This window comes from Rousettus aegyptiacus, unplaced genomic scaffold (genome assembly GCF_014176215.1).
Source record: "Rousettus aegyptiacus isolate mRouAeg1 unplaced genomic scaffold, mRouAeg1.p scaffold_m13_p_3, whole genome shotgun sequence".
NCBI lineage: Eukaryota > Metazoa > Chordata > Mammalia > Chiroptera > Pteropodidae > Rousettus > Rousettus aegyptiacus.
Genome location: NW_023416306.1, coordinates 158,454,103 through 158,478,682, shown reverse-complemented (window position 1 = coordinate 158,478,682; position 24,580 = coordinate 158,454,103). Strand labels below are relative to the sequence as shown.

General features: G+C 36.7%; 1 long non-coding RNA gene across 2 annotated transcripts in view; it reads right to left on the bottom strand.

The window, feature by feature from the left end:
- Positions 1-12,091: 12,091 nt before the first annotated feature.
- Positions 12,092-24,580, bottom strand: part of LOC107506696 — a 35,738-nt gene continuing 23,249 nt past the window's right edge. The window contains exon 4 of one of the 2 annotated variants that reach the window (XR_004956314.1): positions 12,092-21,264. This is a non-coding gene — a long non-coding RNA (uncharacterized LOC107506696). Of the gene's footprint in view, positions 21,278-24,580 lie in introns of both variants that reach the window. The other variant, XR_004956315.1, reaches the window with a different exon arrangement.

Genomic DNA, 24,580 nt, shown 5'->3' with positions numbered 1-24,580 from the left:
CTCTCAGCATGGCCCCTACTGCTTTGGATCCTCTTTAGCTCTCAACTTTCATTATTCCTTCAGAATATGCTCCATCGTGAAATCAGAGAAAACTATCTTTAGCTTCTTAAATAAATCAGGTTGTTGTTGGTCCCCCACCGCCCCGCCTGCCCGCCTCCTTGTCTCTCTTATATGTTGTTCTCCACCTCCAGTAACATGTTTCTCTCCATTATCTTCCTGGAGAGCTCATACTTATCCTTTAGGAGTTAACTTCAGCTTCACTTTCTCTGAGAAAATTCTGTGGCTTGATATTTCTCCCCTGTACTTCCTTTGCCATTTCCATGTATATCCTATTACTTAACAGAACATAGAGCACAATTATTGATTGGTTTGTTTCTCACCCCTTTCCATTATTAGACTGAATTTCACAGACAAGGATTCCATACGTGATCTGTATCCTCAACATACGGCATATTGTTAACACTAATACGTTTTTATTGAATTAATAGAATAACATCATTTCTTAAATTCCAGAATAAAACTATACATACCACTCTAATACTGACTCATTTTGAAGTTTTAAAAATATAGTTTGTGTTTTTAAGACAATTAGGAAATAGTGCAACTCTGAATATCCAGAAATTGTATAGGATGATATTATACATATGTGTAATGAAAATATATATTTTTGTAGATTTATAATGACTTATGTTTCAATTCTGGGATAAATTCACAAAATAAAATGGAAGAGACACATTTTTTTGGTAAATAACTAAGTCAAGGACACTGTTTCACTGTTTTGACAAAATGCAGAATTCCTATTAAAAGATAAATCTTTATTTCAAAAGCATGAATAAAATAGTTCTTTTAAAATAATTCCAAGTAGTTAAATTTAGTCGACGTAAGAATATTCTCTGTGTCTGTCTTTCTATTCATTTGATTTTGAATTGATTAAATTTTATTAACTTTAAGCTCTTGCCTCTTATTATCTCTTTTTGAGACTGTCAAAAAAAGCGTCAATAGGAATATTGGACTTGGAAACACCCTCCACCCTATTAAATTGTCTGCTTTGACTTAATCCCTGACTGGAGATATATTTACTTACAGGTTTTCAATGATTGAAAACTATGAGCTGACATAGACTGACCATTTTCATCCAGAACCCAATAATCTCAGCAAAGCTGTACTTAGAGCCATTCTATAGTCTATTTGGCTCTAAATACATTTTGATAGCTAAAAATGCATATTGTTGTCCCCAGAGTAACCAATAATAATATAAAAGTACAGCTAAGAACCCAGGAGAGGAAATAAAATGGAATAAAAAACAAATTTAACTGAAAAGGCAGGAAAGGCGTGAGAGAGAGAGAGAACATGATCTGAAGTATTACCAAAAAAAAACCCTATTAGAATTAATAGGTGAATTTAGCACAGTCACATGACACATGGCTAATATAAAATTTTTAAATTGTATTTCTATACATAATAGTAATAAAGTAACTGGAGAAGGAAATAGAAATACTATTTCAAACAGTATTAAAAATAAAATAATTAAAAACAAATTTAACAGAAAATATGCAAGTCATCTAAGCTAAAAACTGCAAACATGGCTGAGGAAAAAAAAATGAAATAAGACCTAAATAAATTGAAGAATTCTGTCACGTATTATTGACTGAAACACTCACTATTGCTAAGATGTTCATTTTTCCCAAATTAATCTATAAAGCTGATTCCATCCTAATAATAATTAGAGTAACCATAGTGGAACAAAAAAAAAGAAAGATTCCAGTTGAAAAATTTAGCCTAAAGAAAAGCACAGGATCACTGGAATATAGAGGACCAGATTTGCAATATACACAGATTATATTAGGGATACTGGAAGGGGTCAGATTATGGAAGACTTTCTACGTTACATTAAACAGCTTGGACAGGTTTTTCCTTTAATGTCCTGTAGAGGTAGAGTGATCATTCAGCCAGGTTTGCCTGGTATTCTCCTAGTTCATACCTGCCATCTAGTATTAAATAATAATAGCAGTTCCTTCTAGTTTCAAAAGTATCACAGTTCAGATAACAGAGGTGATGAGGATCCTTTAAATGATTTTAAATGCAGTTTTGACAGGCCTAAATTTCTGTTTTGGATGGAATATTCTAGTTTCAGTACGAAGGATGCATTTGAGACACAACAGGACCCTAGAAGTCCATTAAGAAATGTATGAAAGAACATTCTCAGTTGCACTGTGAAGGTTGCATTTGAGAGAACAATAGGACAATGCAAGTCCATTAAAAGATGTCAAGGGACTAAAACCACATAGTGGTAATATAGCTAGAGAGAAGAAAACCACTTGAGATATTTAGAAGATAAGGTCAGAATACATGGGTAAAATGATAGAAGTTAGAAAAACGCTCTCAGATAAATATTTGCAGCTAGACTAAAAGGAAACAAAGGAAGGCAGAGAGGGAAGAGAAAAAAAAGAGAACTTAGAGCAAACACACAGATTGATGATGTTTGGGAAGAGTGAAAAGAGCATTGAATGCAGCTGTGGTCCAGTAAGGCAAGGCAAATATAACATCACAGGTAGAGCATGGATATATGCAGAAACCAAGTAGAGTGTGGCTGAGTTTTGGTGTGAGAAAGGACAAGATAAATGAAGGTGTGGTAAACAATGAAAGGTTATGGACCATAGACCACTTTTTAGAGCTTAACTTTATTCTGTGAGAAATGGGGAATCAACAGAAATTTATAAGATATACAGTAAAATGATTGGCTTAGTATTTCGCATACCCCACAGTGCCCTGGCACAATGAAAAAGTATTTTGTAGGGGACCGTATTCAAAACACTACTTACAGGGAAAGCCTGACTCCTACCGCCATTGCATCAAGGCTATTTTTACTCTGGAAAAAAAAAAAAATCTGGCTCTTTTATAATGTAATAATATATGTCTAATATTTATATTTCTCAATGTATATGTGGTCTAATCACTGAACCAACATCCAAGAAATTCAGCTCTTAAGACCTTAAAAGGTCAAGAACTGGAGAATAGCAAGAGATTTGGGTTTTAGAAACAGAAGTATAGTGACGGGTTTGAAAAAATAAGTTGGAATATATATTTGCATTGGATCCTGACTGATTTGGGAACATGGGGTGGTGTGGAAAGATCCAGCTAAACAAAGATTTCATCCTGGGCCAGGAGCGTCAGTTGTCTTTTTACCCAGAAAGTGTAAATATGGCCATGAACAGAGGGTGGTTAGGAAGAGAAGCTGCTGAAGCATGGCAATGCTTGGTAAGACTGCACACAGAAAGATTCAGCCAGTTTATGACAAACACCTTCTTCCAAAAAGAGCTTGATAACCACGATGAGTTACCCATCCCTAACCTGAAAATGATGTGATTTTTCTTTACTGGATTCATCGGATATATACAGTCAACGTATATTCTAACATTTTATAGAGAAGTAGGTGGCCAACTCAGATATGAAATGCTTAAACAACAGAAAAAGGGGTATAGTTGTTGTTTTAGAAGATGTGAGCTTTCTCCCTTTGATTTGATCACTACATATCTACCCAATTCAGCAGCTGCCATAAACAGTGCACACACATAATGCTCACACCAGCAGGCATGCTTTCGGTCAAACTTGTAACTTCAGAGTGCAGAATGAGAAGGAAAAACCAACAAGTTTGTTCCCCTCTGGCATTTAAGTGTGAATATCCCACCACCTAAAGCAGACTTTTTATTGCAGCATTTGTGGTGGTAGGGAGTCTGGAAGGCATTATATATTCTACTAGAATCAGGGGGGTGGGGGAAGGAATTTTTCTTTCTTCATAAAATGAGAGAACATCATTAACCTGAAAGTAAGAATCAACTTAATATTTAGAACTCTGACAAAAAATACGAAGTGATATTCTTTTAAAGTAAAAGAACTGAAACCATTGAATTTATTGTCCAAGGTCACACACCAGTCACCGACAAAGCAAAGACAACCAAATACATGTCCTTTATGCCGTTCTACATTCAATTCAATCTTAAGACTGATTGAAATTGTGAATCGAGTCACATTCGGCATTTCAAGGAATGAGACTCTCATCACGTCCCCAGAAAGGTAATTTCAGTTTAATAGATTTCATTAGGTTGTGAATTTCAGATTGAGAGCATTTCCAAAAGCATTGCTAGGGAATAAAATACAATATAGTTAAAAATGTTCTCTAGTAACCTGTTTTTATTTAGCATAGTCTTATCATTTCTAGTTATTCTCCTTTGGACGACCCTAAAGCATTGTGCTCTTACTTGTTGTTTATATGTCTTTTCAATGACTCAAATTCGTTTAATAAAATCTACAGGAGAGTAAGACCTTTCTTCCTATGTTAGCATATTTAACCTCTGGGGAATATCTGCTTTCAGATAATCATGCACAGATTTCGTATTTATACAAATATTTTGTTCCTGCAGGGGGTTAAAATGGATCTCTCTCATGAATATTCAACAGTGCTATTTCTTCTAGTAAGACACAATCATCTTTTTTTGTGGATACTAAACACTAGGATGTCTATATATCTCCTCCTTCATGCTTTGTTTGCATAAAACTGATGAGATTCAGGGCAGGCCAGAGCAGACATTTATTTTCCCTAGGTACCACAATATTCTAATACCTCCATCTAAATAATTCAATAGAACTTTTTAGATTCAAATCTTCACTATCAAGTGGGTTTTTCCACACGTATAATTCTAGATGCACAAATTAAAGACTTGGTTTCAAATTAGGGTAGAAAGGAGCTAGCAGGGACAGGGGAATTTATTCTCTTTGTGGCATGGCTTTTTGTAAGGCATTCTTCCGCACGCTCAGATTTCAAACTATAATAGTAAAGAGAAAGGTAGATACACAACTTCTAGAGAGAAATTTGGGGAAATGCTTTAAAGTGATGATTCCCTCTCATTGTAGCATTGTTCACATAAAGAACTGTCATCCATTCATTCATACATTCAACAAATGTTTTGAGCATTCGGTATGCTCAAAACTGTCCTAGGCTCTGAGAATAAAGTAGAAAACAAAACATAAAAGAGATAAAGTACCTGTTGTGACGGAGCTTACATTCTAGAGGAAGAGAGACATAATATAATATATAATACTGAGAATAAAATAATATAATAAATGAATAAGCATACAAATAAATGAAAAAGTGAATGGATAAATGAATGAATACATTAAGTAGTAGTGAGTACTATAAAGGTGACAATACAATTTTAGAAAACTATTAACCTAACATGTTAACATACTTGTCACAGATATTACACAGGGTGTGTTTGTATATGGTAGTTTAGAGATACATATGTGCAGTTTTATTTTATTCCTACAACAATAGCATAAAATCTTTAGTATAGATAGAGCCACTTTAAAGCATAGAAAAGAAAAGACTAACAGAATAAATCATTTGCTCCCAAATCAGCTAGTACATGGCAAAACTATAAATCTTTAGTGACAAATTGTAACTTTGGGCATTTCCCACTATATGGACCATGTTCCCCGGGGATAGTTCCACTGTTCACACTTTTCACTATCATTCTCAAAAGTGACCTGAAAAAGGTCAAGATATAATTGGAGGATAATAGTGTGGCTAAAAGTTTCTGGACTAAACATTAATACATAAAATGAATTTAACCACAGCGAGAAAATTGTAACCAACAAAATGAAGACTGTTTAGGGTTAAAATAGAAAAAAAATCTTGGTGGAGAAATCATATTCTCCCTAGAATAGAGAAAGAGAGAGAGAGCCTTTCTCTTCTCTCTCTACCAACTTAGGATGAGTAAGTACATCACGAACGTGACAAGGTGGATGCTTTGGTGAGAGGCGGAAGGAAGATGTAGCGTCAAGAAATCAATGGAAGGCTGAATTTCAGGCTTCATTCTGGATTAGTCTGACCCTGACGATGCAGATAGAAAGGGTGGCCTAGCCCTGGAAAAAAGATTGTACATTTTCCTTAAGGTTTGGGTGTGTGAGCTTGTGCCTCCTGACTCAGAGCTCCTTTTCCCTCCAAACAGCAATGCCATTACTTAAACGGCCACCTTGAAAATTACAGTACTTTCTCCAGCAATTCTAAAGAGAGAAATTCTCTTAGATTTATTAATCTTAGCATATTCTTTATCCATTCTCATGAAAAACTTCTTAAGGTTACAAATAACTTTAAAATAATTCCCCCACAAGGTCTTTGCAGATATTCAAATCCTTTCAAATCTGAAACCACCCTGAAAACGCATGCAGAGAAAAATGGACTAGATGGCTCACTGCAATAAGCCTCTTCCATCTCTATGGGCGAAGATTTTTATGAGAAAAAAAGACAAATCTATAGAGCTGTATTTAAAAAAGAAATCATAATGGATGTTGAATCTGTCAGTCTAGCTTCCAATAGCTTTTAGGGAACCCGAAGAGGGGCAAATACTTATCAAGAACATAGACCATTAGAATTTAAAGGCTTCAAATAAAATATTAATGCTTTTTGTTGAATGGTGGTGAGGTTATGCCCAAAAAGAGGTCATAACAATTTTTTAATTTAATATTGTTTCATTTACACTCTTTTGACACTTTACAGCCTCATATATCGAATATTTCTGAGTGAAATCTTGAATATCACAGGAAATGAGTTAGAAATTAGCATTATGAGAAGTTGGTTGAATGACCAAGATTGACAAACTTGATTTAGATGAAACTTCTAAAACATTAAGTTTTAAATAGATGTTGTAAAGAATTCAAGAGGTACGGTAAAAGCTAATTATCTCAGCCACTCGGTCCTCAATCCTTACATCTGACCATCCCATGAAAATATAAAAGGCTAATAAACACTATAGGTAAGGACTAACTCATTCTCTTTAATCAACTATATATTTGAAATCCAGCCATCAAAAAACCTTCTGGACAAAAATCCCACAACACAAATTGTGAAAGCTAAAGGCAGCCAAGGAATTCAGTCATTTGGACATTTTAAAAGGGTACAGCCATGACCTTGAAACCAAGCCTGGAAATCTGATTGCAGGTGATTATGACCTGAATAAAATCCTTCATCTTGGGCTGTGGAAAGATGAATTGAGTAAAAGATAATGGCCTAAAAGACCTCTTGTGCTGAAATGAAGTGTAGAAGTAGAATGACTACAGCCAGCACAAGTTAAACAATCACTAAAACAAAACAAGTTTTCAAAAACAGAAAGCTATTTCTTTTCTTCTCTAGTCACTGTACTGATCTAAGACATTAGTGAGGAGATATTTCAGTCTGTTCAGGCTTCTATAGAAAAAATACCATAGACTGGGTAGCTTATAAAAAACATTTATTTTTCATAGTTCTAAAGTCTTGGAAGTCCAGGATGTGGCTCTTGCATTATTATTGAAGGGCTCTCTTCCATGTTGCAGACTTCTCATGATGTCTTTAAGTGGTAGAAGGGACATAGAGATCTCTCTGGAGCCTTTTTTGTAAGGCACAAAACCCATTCATGAGGGTCTCATTCTGATGATGTAAGCACCTCTCAAAGACATCACCTATTAGGACCCTTGGCTTTGGGAGTTAGGATGTTAACATATGAATTTGGGGGCAAGATAAACATTCCAAACACAGCAGGGGGAATGGCTGTCAAAGGTGGAGATAGAAAAAAATCTGTCATCCTTTGGAGTACTTCAGTGGCAGAGCCAGCGGGAATATGCAGAAGCGAGTCATACGGACTCCTCTTTCGGTGAGGGCTCCACTGGAATGGGACAACTCATTAAGTAGTTAGAGGGACTAAACTGTGGCTCAGAAAGACTTGTGTCACCTCCTTAGTTTTCCAACTACTATATGACCTTAGCAAATTAACTGTAGATTTCTGAATCTGTTTCCTCATCTGTAGATATAGACGTCATAGAAGTATCAAAGTATCTGTGGTAGAGACTACTAATTGTTTATTTTCCTAAGTCGCAGAAGAAATAGCTTGGCATATTTGTGGCCAGGAGAAAGAGTTTTCCTTGCCTCCCTTGTGACAAATTTCTGTACCAGTGTGTAGAAATAGAATGTCATGTGCAACTTCTGAGAGGCTTCCTTAGAAAACACCAGTACAAGCTGTTTGTCATTTTCTTAGTCATCCCTCCCCTGCATTTTGCTGCTTGGCCTGTGGAAAATATAATCTTGAACTCTAAATATAAAGGCGACTACCTAGGGAAGGTACAGTAATGATCTAGAATTCTAAGTCTCGGAGGACTTCGTTGAGAATATCATACTAGCTGTTGTATGTAGACTCCCAAATTCACATGTCAAAACCTAATCCCCAAAAGAATGGCTGAAACCTAATTCCCAATGTGATGGTATTTGAAAGGTGGGGTATTTAGGAAGTGATTAGGCCATAAGGGTAGAACCTTTATGAATGGGATTTGTGTCCTTAAAGAAGGGATCCCATACAGTTTCAGCCCCCTTGTACCATGTGAGGACACTTAAGAAGTGGTCATTCACCAGACACTGAATCTATGGGTACCTTGATCTTGGACTTCCCGGTCCCCAGGAATGTGGGAAATAAGTTTGCTGTTTGTTTATAAATCATGCAGCCTATGATAGTCTGTTATAGCAGCCCAGATGGGCTGAGAGACTAGCCAGCCCTAAATTGTCTATATATGTTTTCCATTTATGTGAGAGATAAATAACTGTCTTGTTTGCATCATGGTAATTTGTGTTTTCCACCAATTGCAAGCAATGTTAATTTTTTTAAATATAAATTTAATACCTGTAGGTAGAATGCTCATATAACAAAGCCTAAAATATGTGGAATTTCCTTACTGAGAGTGAAAAAGTGGTAGATGGCAAGAACTCAGATATTGCAGGCTAAGAAACTGATGACTTGTTATGCACTAACAAAACATTTTGCTACATTGTTAACTGTCTTTGGACAGCAGACAATGAGCTAGCCACACTTGTGATATTAGAGGATGTGCCAGGAAAAATTAGTAGTAGTGACGTGGTTTTACTGCCACTTGCCACTGCTTGAACATATGAACTCTGGCTTCAGCTAACTGGGCTGCAAAAAGAGATGAAATTGTATGTATCTGACCTAAAATGTGAGTTAACCGAGAATCCATTAATTTAGATCTTCATTGCATTGAAAAAGTCACCTTTTTTCGTTACCCAAAGCTGAAAAATTTAAACAGAGCGACTTGAAGAAGTAGCCTGAATAGAAGATAAAATTTCTATGGCCCCAAGATTTTCAAGCATCTTCCATTAAGAACTCTTTGCCAGACAATGAAAGGCATCTCAGTTACAAAGATCAGATTTTTTAAAAAAATTTCTTCCCATATAATCCATTATTATGAGTAATAAAATAGTCATTAGGGCTATTAGCCTTTAGATTCACATAGTAGGACTGCAGTTCTCCATTCTTTGTTAAGTTAGGTGTGGACATGTAACTTTCTTTGATCAATGAAATGTGATTGGAATTGACATATGTTATTTCCTGACAGAATCATTAAAACCATCCAATGGCTCAGAATATTCCCTTCCTCCTGCTCTGGAAACCTGTGTTAAAAAATCAACTCTGCCAGCCCAGGTCCCAATAAGAGTTTCCTGCTAAACCTTAGTTTTTTCAAAGCTATGGAGATTCTAGGGTTGTCTGTCCCTGTCTTAGGCCGAGTGATACAGATATCTTCAAAGGAGATTACATGAAGTTGAAGAGTAACAGGCAAAGTTCAGCTGGTGTCTTTGATTCAGAAAATTTGGCTTAAAAACTATGTACTGGCATAATCTGGCTATGGTTAACGTGAAGCATAAATTGGAAGCCAACTAATTATTTTTCCAAGAAAACTATACTCTAGACCTTACCAATATCTCCAATTTCTCATGCCTAACACTATCCCTGATCCCTCCAACCTGCACTAGCAGGAAGCAGGGTGTGAGAGCTGTATAGTTCCTAAAAGACAATTGTCCAATGTTCGCTTCACATATAGTCAGGAAGGATAACATACAATGACAAATTCTCAAGAAGTCAGGGCCAGGGACCACAAAGACCCCTTCCAGAGAGCAGAGTGAGGGTCTTTCACACAGGCCTACACATCAGCTGACAGAAAAAAGGAGTAGCTGTTACTTTGGCCCAGAGACCTGGTGACTGCCTTTTCTTCATTTTTCTTAAAGGAAATTCTTATGGTTGTAATACCATCTCTACTCCACACTGCATACTCTCTGACAAGCAAATGCATCTTTTACCAGCTTCTAGAGCAAGAGAAGCCATATCTAAATGATCCCCAAAATGTTACATAGCAGAGAGCCCAGATTTTGAAATAAATGGTTGGCAAAATTAAAGTTTTGGTTATTATTTTTGGGAGGGTGGTGAGCAATTCCATGAGTGGGAAGAAGGATGTATAAAGCTATTTAGAGAGTCAATGAGACAAACTGTGTCAGAGATACCAACTTGTCCCACAATCTCTCTTTTTCTATTGTAATAAAATTTTTTTAGCTAAGCTACCGTGTACCTTAAATGAAGACTTAAGACTTTAGCATATATTTCAGCTTCCCTTGTAGCTATAGTAAAAATTCCAGACAATATAAGTGAGATTTCACGCATCATATCCTGATAGCTTTCATTAAAAGACAACTGGTCCATACCCTTTGCCACCTTCTTTTTTGCCCCTTTCTCCATCAGTTCCCTTGGACATGGATACCATGATCTTGAACCACAAAGAAAGAGACCAAAGCCTAGGGGTGGTACAGAGGTCATCTAATGAGAGTAGTCTCTGAATATTGTAGAAAAGTGTCATCATATTGGGGCTGGACCACTTATTTCCAGACCTCCTTAGTGTGAGAGAGGTCAACTTTTCTCTTGTTTGAGCTAATATTCATTAGTGTTTTTAATGTCATTAAGTGACATTATGACTATAAAAGTCATTGCTATGATAGAAGTTGTTCAATGCATTTGTTGATTATATAATTAACAGAAAATATGTCATAACTTGTATGTCTCAGGCTTATCTGTTTAATAAGTAAAAATGTCTCATTGACATGAATATTCATTCTTCTACCAAATTCTAAATCCTCACCTGCTTGACTTAATACTCCCCTACTCCTCCTTAAACACATAAAAATGCCTCAAAGTCTTCCAAAAGAATTCAAGAAGTCCTAGGGTTGGGAAAATCTCTCAGGTGCTCAGGATCAAGTCTGTTATTGCTCTTTCTATATAATCTCATCCATTAATAGGTTCAAAAACTATGTCTACTCTCAGAACCTTCTTTTAGGACACAGTTCTACTGAATATAAGTATCCTATAGCCTCTTTCACTCTTACTAATCTCATGGTGGCTCAGAAACAGTGCATTGTTTCACGGTGTATTGCAACATTTCATATTGACTCTGGTATCAAAGAAATTTCACACCAGATTTGTTCAATAGGCATGGACAACTTTATTCAAGACTATTGCAATGGGAGTCAAAATTATTGCAAGAAGAGTCAAGATTACTGCAATAGGGATAATTATTGAATTCAACTTGGCTGAAAGAAAAGGCAGGAGGGTTTTTAAGTGCTGAGGTGAGCTAGGCAAAAAGTCCTACAGGACGTTAGTGGGGAGGTCGATCCATGTGACTAGGCCACCTGTGTAATCTAACTGGCACTTGTCTAAGTGAGGCTCCTACTCTCCCACAGAGACTGGGAGATAGGGGCACTACCTTTCTCGAAGATTACTTTTCAAAGGGAGGGCTCCCAAGTCCTTGAGAAAGACACCTAGCTACAAAACTGGCAAGAGACTGGGTGAAAAATTTAGTTCCCAAATAGGCAGAAAAAAATTTACAATTGCAAGTTTTCAGAAGTAAATGCTTTAAGAAAAGGTAGTTCAGGGGCCCAGAGTCAGGAAGGAGCATTCCCCTTGGCCGAGATAGGTTAAGTCCTTTCTGTCACTAGATTGGTTGGAACAGTTGATATATCTACTTCCACTAAAAACTGGCAATGCATTTAGTCAAAAATATGAAAGTTTAGTGAACATGAGGTGGCCACATAAAGTAGGAACAGAGTTGCATATTGGCATGTTGCACTGAAGTTTCCTCTGGCTCCTCAGATTCTTTCTTGAGTTCAGGGGTGAGAGGTGGTAGACAGAAGACAAATGAGAATTGAAGATTACCTTTGTACTATGCTATGGACTCTTTTTTTTTTTTTTTTTTTAAGTAGCAACTACATTATTATTCGGGGAGACTTTACACATACAACTCATGGTAAGTAATATTTACAGAGACTGAGAACCATTAGGTTCTTATGCTAAATACAGTATCTACAATAAAACATAGCCTACACTCCAAGAAGAATAAATACAGTTGAGGCCCAATCATCTCGAAATGGCATTTCTTACTCCAGGTTTCAATTATACTAGCAGTTTCTTCTCAGACATGCCCTCACATCTTACCCTTTGTTCTTTGGGCACCTTACCAAAATAAGTAAATAATTCTCCTTTTAAATCTAGTAGGACTACGTAAAACAAACACTATATAACCCATGTAAACAAATACTTAGAGATGGAAGGGGACTTCCCTACTGTGCTCCCAGCCCCTAAACACAATCCAGCTGAAATGGTCAGCTAAAATATGCTAAAGAATCGCAGGATTCCTGTAGCTTACATACACGCATTTATTTGTTGACTCTGCCTTTGGCTAGAGTTTTGTTGATTTAAACTAAACTTAATTCTAGGACATGGTTTTGGTTTAGGTCAGCTCCATAAATTTCTCTCATGCTCCTTTGACAAAGGCTAACCAAGGCATATATCTTCAGAAAGTCAGGAGAACAAGGGGAAAAGCCCAAACATAGAGGAATGTTTCAAGCCTCAATTCACCTCCCATGTGCTAACATCCCATCAAACAAGTCACACCGCCAAGGTCAACATCAACTATGTATTCTTCCACAAAGACTAGACAAAGGGAATGAATATTTCTGAATGATAAATAATCCAATTTCGATAGAAGCCAAAAACCCCACTTGTAACTATATTTTCTTCAAAAAGACAAATTAAGTTCCATCAAAAGCTTTCCTAAGGCCTCTAGGATTCTAGAGACTGAGTTCCAAAATTTTCTTCTCTTCCCACTCACTATGGGATTGCTAAATGTTTAGGGATTTGCTCATTATGAAAGTGAAAGACTCAGAAATTTCTTCTCTCCAGAGAGAAAGGAACATAGGCCAGAGATGCTGTTTAGGCCTTTCTTGTCTAATGGCCGGGGGATATGGAGAAATAACACTGAAGATAATACAAGAATTAACCACCAGCCGCTCTGGAACAATGGCCAATAGTTTGGATTAGATTAACATTCTTCATCTCTACTGCACAGACTTTTCTCACAAAGGCTAATGAAGTAATTAGATGGAAGGCAGCTGTTGGTATTATATAGGTTAAACCCCCTTCCTTCTTTAAGGACCAGTAAACAAACTAGATCTTCAGATTTACAGACTCAACACTTGATGAAGTGAAAGCAAAGTGCTTGGCTACTGGTTCTCTTCAGCCCACTGTTCTCAGCAAACCTTTTTCCCCTCATTTATTTGCTGGGAGAATTCTGGCAAATGTGATCTCTCTCCTGTTCGTATTACTGATGCTCTTTCAGGTAATGTTCCAGCTGTGATTCTGCTCCTGCTCTTCCCTTTAGCTGAAATCAGACTGTTTATTTCTTAAAAGGCAAAACTTCCACAGAAAGCTAAGCAACCGTAACTAAGCATCTAGAGAGCTGTATGTTTTTGTACTGTAAAATTTGGGGGAGAGAGTTTAATAGAAACGGAAGGGCTTTCAATTCAAAAAGTTCTACTCAGTGAAAATGTCACTGTTATTTTTCCTCTTTGACCATAAGCGATAACACTGAGCCAAACTCACTTTAATTGCAGTTCAATCTTTACTTATAAGAACTCAAACTACCCAAAACCTGATTAATTGGAATTTAGGCTAAACTTATAGATTAAGTGACAAAATCAGAGACTTACATCAATTTTTTTTTTCAAAAAGTCAAAATCCAGGGGGAGGCTTAAAATCAAAATAGATTATAATTGTATCTTAAGCCAGATTCTGGGATCCGTTCCTACACGCAGGAACTTAAATGATTCAGTTCCATACAACTGTTGCTAAAGAACAGTTCCTACCCGAATGCATTTTCAATATTAAATATTGGCAATATTTTATTCAAATATCCTGAAGTTGGCTATATCTCCAACAATAATATCTTCCAGTTTCTATGTATACAATTATTAGTAACTTTCTCCCAAGGGTCGTTGATGGGGAGTACAGCCTTCGTAATGTCAAAGGATTGCCACTTCCTTACTGATGATTTTTACTATTTATTTCTACCACTAATACATTCGAGATGCTGACAGCTGTCAACCCAACATAAAAAATTTCAACGCTAAGCACGGTACTCTTCCTTAAAAACTTTCATGCCACCTCAGCACTATGTAGCCCACAACTCTGTCTCAGCTGTTGTGAGTCAAATTTATTCATGAGATCATGAATGGCCAAAAGAGACTCTAATGTGGAGTAAACAGCGAATCAAATACAGGAACACACGACACTTACATGGAATGGCTCGTGCTCTCCTGGCTTATAGGCTTTGAAAAATATAAGTATTACAATTAGACTATTTAATACCAAAATGAGAAATATGTAGGTATATACCCATATATGTTTACAATATTTGTGTATGTATATGTGTGTGTATATATATCTCCCATATACTATTTACAATTAACGCTATACCCAATAACTACTCTCCAGGGCAGTGGGAATCAAGGGACGAACACCAGACTCCCCCTGTTCTCCTAAATAGTGAAATTCATCATAAGTCTAAGTGCCTCTTTTCCTTCCCCCACCAGCATGCACGGCCCCATTTCAATGTGTCCTATCTATTGCTCCAGCCACTGCCCAAGGGTCAGTTACATTAAACCTTCAACCAGTTTCTTGTAAAAAGTCCAGAGGCATTTCATACCCATACAATACAGCTCCTACATTTTGACTCCAAGGGGTGAGAAAAATGCTAAGCACCTCACAGACACATGAGCAGCTCAAGAATCTAAGAAAGTCAATACCTTTGAAGCTACTGTTGACCAGTGAGGATGGAAACACTGAATAAATGTTTTCCCTTCTCGTTTCTCACAGACAGTTCTGAAGGACATTTCATAAGACTCTTCAGGAGGTCCTGCAAAATCTGACACCAGTCACCCACAGCAGTGGTCAGCTCAAACAGCGCATCCTTATATTGTCTCCCCTTCCTTCCCTGTTTCACCTTCTCACCCCTGCTCCCTAAAATGACTCCTAAACAAACTACCTACATGGAAGCCTTTCCCTCAGGCTCTGCTCTTGAAAGAACATAGGCTAAGAAGTAAGCCTTTTGTAAGGAAGCCAAATGTTGAACAGTCAGTTTATATATTCACCATATGCTACTAAACACTTTAGGGTGGTTGTCAAATATGAAGAGATAAAGCAAAATATATTTTGAGTCTCTTCTGTTAAGCAGGTAATTCATTTAGATTATTTTCGCTAAAGGTTTTATTTTACAACAGATATTCTATAGCAATTTATTTTGAAAAAGCTTTTCTAGAAAAGTACATCTGTAATGTTGGCCAGAATGTTATGAGGATGTAATTCCAGCATCTACTCATCCTTTTTCCTTTCTAACTGAACCCCATGTGGACATGTGGACAGCTGTTGTGCTCACCTACAGGACCACATGTTTGTCTTCCGTGCAGCTAAGTGGGTCTGTGTGAATAAGTTCTGGCCAATGAAATGAAAGCAGAAGAGTACAGGGCTTCCAGGAGTTCTTTTAAAGGGAAGGGAATAGAGGCTACTCATAATTCTCTGCCTGTACTCTGAATGACTGCCTGGAAACTGGCTGTGATGTCTGGATGTCCAGCAGCCATTTCAACTATGAGGTAACTGAGAAAGGAAACCAAGGGTAGGAAATGACAGAGAAATCTGCAGAGCTCTGGGTCCCTAGTGACTGTGAATTGCCATGCCAGCTTTGAATTGCCTATCCCAAAGCTTTTTACACAGAAAGACAGAAAACTGTATCTCCTTAAGTAACCATTATTTGGGGTGCATCTGTCACATGCAGCCAAAAATAATCCTAACTTATAAAACCCTACATTTAAACGTTACAAGTAGGTGTTTATTAAGGCAATGGTTCTCACAAAGGGTGACATGTTCCAAGGAACATTTGGAAATGTCTGAACACATTTTAGGTTGTCACAACTTGAGACTGTTACTACTGGCATCTAGTAGGTAGAGGCCAGAGGTGTCGCTAACCATTCTACAGTGCGCAGAACAGTTCCAACAACACTGAATTAGACCTAAAAATGTGAATAGTGCCAAAGTTGAGAAATCCTGAATTAATTAAACCTCTCCTCTCAATAAAGACTGATTAGTCTTCACAAGAGGTTGTCTGAGTAGTCTTGAAATAAACTCATTTTGTTGTTGTTGTTGTTCATTTCCTGTTTTTAGCCAGACGAGTATCACTTTTTCTCCTTAGGATAGCAGAGTTTAAATAACATTCTCCTAAAGAACATTCTGCCTAAAGAACATTCTCCAAAAAAGATTTTTTTTTTTCTTTAACTTTAGAGTGAGCTCAGTAACAGATAACAGAGCAAAGTGGAAATCTGATTTTTGGGCAACTGGATGAAATACTAGATATAACCCAATTCCACCCACTTTATTGTTTTCTTTCTATAGCTGAAGACATTTGCCACTGTGGGAGATGATGGTACACTTATTCAATTATTCTCCTTGCTCTTCATTAAAACTTAAAAATATTTTCTGTTCACTTTATTAAAAATAAAAAATGATCATAAGATGTTTAGAAATCACTATTATTGAGCAAAGAGGGAAGAAAATTACAAACATTCATAATCCCAACAAACCCAGAAAAACTATTAACTCTGCAATGTATATGCTTCCAGATCTTTTTTCTACACAGATATATTACTGCGCAAATGAGAACATATCTACTTATTTTTTATTACCAGTCCCTTTCTGCCCACTTAGAAATGCATCACACTTTTATATCGATAATTATCCATTCATCTTTCAAACACCCAGAGCCTTCATTCTTTCTAAAAGGGAAAAATGACTTGTCACATTTCTAAGTGACAGAGTTACACACAGATTCGCTGTTTTGAGGATGCCCTCCTAAAACCACAGGAGTTTTCCTTACATATGAAGCGAGCAAGGCCATCGTTCCTATATGGTTTGTAGCATCTTCTATTGTCTTGAAAATTATACAGTCTATCCATCTATCTCCCGCAAAAACACACTCTCAAGCACATGCGCATTTACACACACATTACCTTTTTACACAAAGAAAAAGTGTCATATTTTATATTTACTCTGCTTTCCACTAAAGCCTGTGAGAAGTATATCTTAAAATATGTAAACAAAGCCCCAAAAAGAGAACAAACCTCCCAGTTAACTACTAATTTAAAGAGTAAATTGAAAGCTGTTAAAAGAGACAGCTTAGGAGAGCAGCTCCCTTGCCTGAAGTAACAGAAGGTTAGAGATAATTGGCACTTACCACATTGAAATGCTTCTTAAAGAAAAGAAAATCATAAGGTTGAAAATCTGTAATTTTGTGAATTAACATCATGTTCCAAAATATTTTGCATGAACTCACCAAGGGAGTGACCACTACAATAAAGGAAGTTTGGCTGGGCTGCTGGGCTGCAAAGCCCAAGGAGATTTGCTTCTCGCTGCCTTTCATGGACTGCACCGAGGAGTTGCACCTCTTTGTCCCCACAGTTAGAAGTAAGGATTAGGGTGGACCTCCACTAGGGGTTAACCTCAACGTGTTGTCTTATTGAGAAAAAAAGAGAATTGGACTTAATCAAGCTTGAGTCTATACCCCTAGCCAAATTATTATTGAATCATTTTGTGTTGTTCTTATTTTGAAAGACAATAACATGTTTTCCCACATGCCTGTGACTAGCCCAGTGTTCATTCATGTGGAGCAAGCACTGGCTTCACTTTATGATGTGAATAAGGCCACAAACGTCTCTGGAATATGGTCTCTCCCATATCTGAGTAATGCTCTAGTCTACTAATCTGGAACTCAGAGGCATGGGTTAATACATAAAAATAACAACAGTACAAGAGCTTTTAAAAGTGGTAGAGCAAATGAAACCAATTTGCCCTTAAACTGTAGGAAAAAAAATGTGCTTGAATAGAAAACTATGCATTATCTCTAACATATCTTTCAATGTTATCTGATTCTATTGGGGCTATTTTACAACTCTAAGTTGTAGATAACTGATATCGATGGAGAATAATCATTGTGTGGAAGAAAAATCTCTCCCTACCCCCACGGAGAAGACAGTTTTTTTTGACACTTTGGCTGACAAGTGTTAACTTGCCAGGCCTGAGTCACTCAGATCCTGCACATTCCAAAGGCCTATTTTCAGCACTGGCCCTTGGTCAGTTCCAGAGAGAGAACCTCTGAGCCGTTAGAATCCTCTGCCTTGCTTAGAATGTTCCCTATGCCTTTTTCATGCTTGGGCCACTCTGTACCTGTTTGACCAGATAAGATTATCCTAGCCATGTGATTTATGATGAAAGCCATTCTTTCTCTGAGGGTGGACAAGAGTCTGAACAGCTGAGGTCAGTTGTGTGGGCACTGTATCTTTTCATGACAGATCCCCCAGTAAAATCCATGGAGAACACTCAGGTGAGTATCCCTTTACATATCATTACTGGGAGAATTAGGTGCGTTTCTGTGCAACTCCACTAAGGAGATACCTGGAAGTTTATGCCTGGTTTCTCCTGACATTTTCCCCTGTGTGCCCTTCATCTTTGCTGACTTTAATCTGTGTCCTTTTACCATAATAATCCATAACCATTTGAATAACAGTTTCTGAGTCGCATGAGTCCTCTAGCAAATCACTGAACCTGAGGGTGGTCTTGGGGACCCCCAACATTCCTCCATTTCCACATTCTTTTCGACATTCCATAACTATAAATGTATCTGTTCTTTGGATTTTCCTTTGAACCAGTTATAACATCATCCCAAATCCCTCATTAGTGAATTAAATAAAATCTTTAACATGCACTCATTTTAAATCCATAAATTATAGGTTTACCCTTTTAAAAATATATATCTTAGTAATAGCAAAGTTTCTTTAAGTAAATACTGGTAGCGTCTCCTTGGTAGAAAAATGCAAACCAATATCCCTCTTTCTTAAAACTGTGCTACTGGTTAGTATGTTAAATCAAAACAAGTCTAAGACTAAATTCCTCTATGTACCATATGAGCACTTAGTAGCAAGTGGAAATAAAGGAGAGTTATTTCATGGGAGAGTGTTCAGTAGCTACGCCCTTGCCACTATCAGCCTTTTGAGAGGCTCTCAGGAGGCACTGGAAGAGACTGGTAACCAACCCAGTCAATCATTAGCAAGACAGGGCAGCAAGGTTCTTCTCCATGAAAGAGAAAGTCACAGGACCCTCAAAGCTTCACTGACGTTATTCTGAAACCAGCAAGTTTGCCAAATTCTTATGCTTCATTCATGCAATTGCCTTACAGTATATACACACATTCTAAGTAACCATCCATGTTTAACACCTTTATTTCCCCATGGAAAATTATTTCTAACACCCCCTATGCTAATAATAAACAAATTCTCTTGTGTAAATTTCTATAAAAGAGTGCTAAGTTACCACCTCTGAAGGTGTTGATTTCCGATTGGGGTGCTTCCCATGATATGCTATTTAATCATCTCTGAAGTGGGAATTTTCAAAAAGGTACTGTAAACACCAACTTACCCTAGGGTGTAAATTAGAGTTAAGTTGCATACACAAGCATATATCACACTGTTAATACCCAAATATCTTAAAATAAATTTCACACAAACAATAAAATAGCTGTTTTAGGAGGAACAGAGAAACTCAGAGCAATCATCATCTTTTTCATCTTCCTTTACGTATGCTTTGTTTTCCATATCTATTTCTTAAATAACTGCTAATCAAAAATCTTTTGGGCATCTACTATATAAATAGAACTGTTTTAAGTAATCGAGTGCTTTAAAAATGATGAAGTCTTGGTCTTGCAAAACAGCATAGAAAAAAATGAACTTTTACCAAATATCCTACCATGTAGTAGTGAATTTATAAAAATCTTAAACTTTAACGATAACCTTGAAAAGCTGACATTGCCACCATTGTACAGGAGATAAAACTGGTTCAGAAAGGTAACAGACCTTGCTACACAAGATGGGGAGACCAAGATTGTAACCAGAACAAACACATCTATAACCCATGCTCCTGCCCCCAGAGAACAGTGTCTCCCATTTTTTCCTTCAAAATTGACCCTGGAAGATCACAGATACATAAACATCAGTTCCCAGGCACCTTCATTTTATAATAAAATGAAATTAACATTCAACAAGTGACTCTTTATGAAAGCCACAGTGATAAGTCTTATACATGTTTTATCTCATTTTCTTGAAAATTCCAAAAGTTTTGAAAGGTTAATACAAATTTAAAAAGATAAGTTGCTTGATTAGGCAGAAAGAAAATGATAAAAAGTGAGATTTGAACTAAACTTTTACTTTCACATACTTTCTATGTCCCGCTGTCTCGATAAGTCAAGAATGCAAAAAAAAAAATAAATAAATAAAAGTGAGAATATCAAAACTAGATATGAGGGTAAGGTGGGGTAAGAAAGATGAAACTACTGTACAGATGATGAAATTGATAAAATTTTTACACTAATGTTGAAACTCAAGAGGAAACTCAGTTTTTTAACTTTTAATTTTATAAAATTTCCAATTGTTAAAACCCCAAATTAACGTTTCAAAATCATCTTGTCACTTAAAAATTCCACCTTAGAAGCACCTAAAAACACAATGCACATAAACTGACAAAGGGACCTATCTACTTCTAAAACTGTTGTATACCGATTTTTAAAAAACCAAGCAAGCACTCAGAGGAATGGACAATGGGTAAGTAAAGGTAACACACGAAAGAAGAAACATAAATGCCTAATAAACACGAGAGATGTTTACCTTCACTAGCATACTAGTTTTCTATGGCTACTTTAAAAAATTACCACAAACTTAGTGGCTTAAAATAACTGAAACTTCTTACCTTACAGTTCAGTAGAAGGAAATTCGACAGGGATCTCACTGGGCCAAGGGTCAAGGTGGCCGCAGGCTACAGTCCTTCCCGAAAGCTCTCCTTACCTTACTTTTTCCAGCTTTTAGAGGCCACCTGCTTCCTTGGCTGGTCTCCTTTCACCATCTTCAAAGTCAGCAACATCAAGACAAGTTCTCCTCACCCTGCCGTCTTTCTAGTTGTCTTCTGCTTCCTTCTTCCACTGTTAAGAACACCTGTGATTAAATTGAATCCACCTGGATAATTCAGACTAATCTTATCTTGATGTCAGATAGTAACAACAATAATCTCACCTACAACCTTCATTCCTCTTTGTTACACTATTTAACATATTCATAGGTTCTGGTGATTAGGAGGTGGACAGTAGGGTAGGGGGTTCCATATTCTGCTTACTACAGTTTGTAATTATGGTCATTAGATTAAAACAAGGCTCAGGTGCTCTCAAAAACTGCCAAACAACATGAAAATTGGTTTAACCACTTTGAGTTTTGTCTTGTAATTTGAAGATACATTATATCTCTACATAGAACAACTTAAGCAAGGGGGTACAGGGTGTCTATTATCCTGTTCATTCTTTTGACTATCCAAAAATTATGAAACAAGCTAATTCCAACAAGAAAAGAATGGGTAAATTGTGGTGAACTCATACAACAATATAGTATGTAACAATTAAAAAGCATAAAATAGATCTCCATGTACCTATAAATATGGATACATATCATAACCATAGTATAAATTAGTAATACATGCAGAAAGTCACATGATTTACTTAACTGTTTAAACATACAGGCACATATATCTGTATAGTTTACTATACACTATGTGGGGCCTTTTAACAAAAACAAAACTACAATGGAAAACTGATAACTTAGGTACACAAATAAATATATATTTAGATTTAAAAAAGAAATAACAATTGCTAATATCACGTTTTTCTGAGATTCCCCCATGAAATGCTTCCTAATTGAAACCTGCTTTCCTTCCTCATAAATCACTCTCCAAAGCTTTGGGACAGCAAAGTCTGCAGGGAGAGGGTCTCTGGCGCTTTGCCTCATTGGCTTCAAGAAAAATCCACCTCTGTACTTACATATGATGTAAAAGCATAAACACACGGATATCTCCTGAAGCTTCAATATTTTCTTCCTCTAAAATAAATAAATGTTTTATTTTCTCTTAATAGTGAATGAATAAATAGGTAAACAGACAAGTAAATAAAATAAATATTCAAACTACCAAATCACACATTTCCCTTAATACACTCCAGGCATCCTAAACTCAACAGTTTTACTCCCTATTCAATTTCTTTCCAACGAAGCCAGCTCTCCCTCGCTACTGCTCTGTTTTTGCTGCTTTGTCCTGAAACTATTGTCTGAGCTTCAGAACTGCTCTCTCTGCTTCCATCCTTGCTCCCAACTTCTACTTTGGATAGAGCAGCCCAGAGTTTCTTTCAGAATGTAGATCATATGGTTTCACTTCCGTATGCTCAGTGCTCTCATAGTTTCACATTTCACTTGGAATAAACTCTAGAGTTTTTACAGTGACCTTGTTGCTGCTCCAAGTGTTCACTCTTCAAGCATTTGGTACTTGAAGCTTACCCCTAGACACCTGTTTGACTCAATCCTTGTCTTACTTGGGCCTCGCATAAAATGTCAATTATGAGAGGAGCATCTCCAGACCAAACCACTTTATTCCAAACACCTCTGCACTAACCTCATCTCTTGGCCTCCTTCCTCTTGTTTTTCTTACCACTTATCACCACCTAACATACATGTAGTTTAGCATCTGTCTCTCCTATAAGAATGTAAGCAGGGACTCCCCATACACTGAGGCAGCCCAGTGCACATAAAGAGCACTCTATAAATATTGGTTGCAAGTGAACCTACTGAGTGAAGAAATGAATCATCCAAGTTGGTATAAGTATTTTAAAACTGTTAAGTATTTTAAAACTGGGGTAAGAGGGTATTTCCAAATATACAAGAAAAAGGAAAGGGAAAAGGGAAAGGAGAGCTGCAGATATGTGATTTACCTGTAATAAGCAGGTGAAGTCAAATAGAATATCACTGAGTAAAGGCAGCAAGTGAAATACCTGAAGGCTAAGGGATCACAGAAACAAGTGTAGCTTGGTTTCTCTGGAGTGTCAGGTGCATGTAAAGAAACAGGTCGTAAAAGCTTTCAAAGTAGGCTAAAACAAATTGCGCAGCATCCTCAATGCCAAGATAGAAATATATGTATTCAATCAACAAATGTTGATGTTGAAGATATCTTAAAATGACAATCATACAATCAGAAACAGTCTTCAGAAGAACTAATTACAGTCGTGTGAAAGAAGAATTGGCTAGTGGAAAAGAATGAGAATTAGAAAAAAGGTGGGAAAGTCATTTAAGGCAAGAAATCATAAGATCTTGAATTATCTCTACCTTTTCAGAGAGACTCAGCAGAGATAGACTATGTATAATTAAGTCACGATAACCTTGGCTGCATGTTAAAATGACATTGGAACATTTGTAAAAACCCCAAGCCTAGACCGCACCCTAGGTCAATTAAAGTAGAACATCTGAAATAGGACCCAGGTGTTAGGATTTTTTAAAAGCTCCCCAGTTGATTCTAATATGCGATCAGGGCTGAGAACAACTAATCATCAGAGGAATTAAATCAGTGATTCTCCAAGTGCTGGTCCTCTCAGCATTAACTAGGAATTTGTTAGAAATGCAAAAAAATTTCTAAGTAGTTAGAATTAGAACCCACTCATACCTACTGAATCAGAAATCCAGGGGTAGGTCCCAGCTGTCTGCTCCTTATACAAGCTCTCCAAGTAATTCTGGTGCAGTTTGAGAAACACCAGCCTACAGTTGCCAGATTTAGCAAATAAAATTACAGTACGAACCATGGGATACTTAAGTTAAAATATCATTTGTTGCTTATCTAACATTCAAATTTAACTGAGCATCTTGCATTTTATCTGCCAATCTTAAATAAAGGGGCTAGAATAGCATTACAGTAAAGCTGATTTTTCCACGCTTAAACTCTTAGAAAAAAGTAGCATCATGAACTAATAAAAGAGGAGTTAACAGAAAGAGCTGGCTTTATTAAGAAGATTGTGAATATGGTTGTAAACACCTTAGAATTAAATTATCTAGGGAAATCCGGGTGAAAGTATCACATAAACTATATTAGGAATAGGCAGATACAAATATTTACATAAATACTATAATTAAGAGAGTGAATATCCAGGGTAAAGCTGTCAAAACCTTTAACTTTGAGGTGCATGTCTATTTAATGAGAGAAGAGAGATTAGCAAGCCAACAAGATGAGGAAAACATATTCTCCTTAATATATTTACCACCAATTTTTTTTTTTTTGCGTTAGTATTATCTTTGCCAAATATTAATTAACTGTTCACTATATGTAAAAGGTGCAAGGAAGCTCTTTGAAGGCAGGGACCCTAGACATCATACGTTAAAAAAATTAATCACCATAAATCCTAGCATATGAGGTTAGTCAATTAACTTTCAATTAAC